Source organism: Chinchilla lanigera, unplaced genomic scaffold (genome assembly GCF_000276665.1).
Source record: "Chinchilla lanigera isolate Chin_1 unplaced genomic scaffold, ChiLan1.0 scaffold00002, whole genome shotgun sequence".
NCBI classification, from domain to species: Eukaryota; Metazoa; Chordata; class Mammalia; order Rodentia; family Chinchillidae; genus Chinchilla; species Chinchilla lanigera.
This window is the reverse complement of record NW_004955403.1, coordinates 41,732,581-41,733,953: the sequence shown is the minus strand read 5'-3', so window position 1 is coordinate 41,733,953 and position 1,373 is coordinate 41,732,581.

The following is a 1,373-nucleotide window of genomic DNA, read 5'->3' as shown; positions in this document are numbered from 1 at the left end:
AGAGGGAGAGAGAGAGAGAGAGAGAGACAGAAAGGGCAGTGGACGGCTGACTGAGCCGGAGTACTAGTTAGAGACTGCAGCAGCCTGGAACCTGCCGCCTGCACACCGTGCGAACAGCAGACGCACCGCACAGGGCGGGTCCCCTGGGGAAGGACCGCTCCAGAGTCTGCACCTTGCAGAGAGAAAGCCGTGCGCTGTCCAGAACTTGTTCCCACAGGCTGCAGTTCTGAGCAGTAGAGTGACTTCCAGACTTAACAGCCATCCCCTCCAAGCAACGGTAGAGATACATTACATGCAAATTCATTTTTATTCACCGGTCAGTCACCCTCCCCTCCCGTGGAAAATCATTGCTGGGGACTTTCCCTTCTGTGTTTGTTTTTAAGAAACTGAAGGAAATGAGCAGTGTGCAATTTACGTGGACTGCAGAATAGAATCGTGATCTTCTGCCTTGATCAGTTTCAGGTTTGTGCTTTCTCATCTCTATCAGTTTACCCATACCATGTTCTTTGCAACTCTGTAGATATTTATAGACAAAGCAGACAGGTGCCTTTACAAATATTGCAAGCCAGCCTAAGGCAATCTGACCTGCAAACTCATCTCTCACATTTAAGAACATGAAACAATATGGTAAGATATGGCTTCCAAAAGAAAACTCCTAAACTTTACACTCTGTCTATTCTCCCATATTTGTACATTTCTATTCAAATAGTCAAATTATACAGCTCTTCCCTGTAGTCTTTCCTAATTCTTCAAAGCAGGGTTATGCCTCTTTTCTGTGCTGTAATGTTTATTTCATTGTTTTAAGTCTATTTTGTTTTTCTAAAAATATTTGCCCTTACAAAAGTAACAAGTGAGCTGTTTTTATCAATACCAAAGGTCAACTTCATAACCGTATAGCTCAAAGATATTTTCTCATGATTGAATCCTATCCATCACATTTATTTTGCACTTTTCATTGTCATTTTCTTTCCTTTCCATGTAATTTACATGGATTATACTACCCCATAAATAAGTGTTTGCAATAAAAGGCTTTAGGGACTAGTATGCTGTAATTCTACTCATTCATACCACATTCAAAATTCAAAATGAAGTTTGAAATGGTCCTTGGCTAGAAGAGAAATATAAAAAACAAAGCACTGACAACCTAAGGGAATTTCCTAAGCAGTCTTCTAAAAATGTAACGACCAAAAGTCAATATAGAACTCATTTCTCCTAGAGTTCTATATTGACTTTTGGTCAAATTACACTGGCCAGCAGTTATGTGGATTGTAAGGGGAAAGGAGAGAGAGAGAGAGAGAGAGAGAGAGAGAGAGAGAGAGAGAGAGAGAGAGAGAGGCAGGGAGAAAGGAAGGAAGGAGAAAGCAGAAGGATGG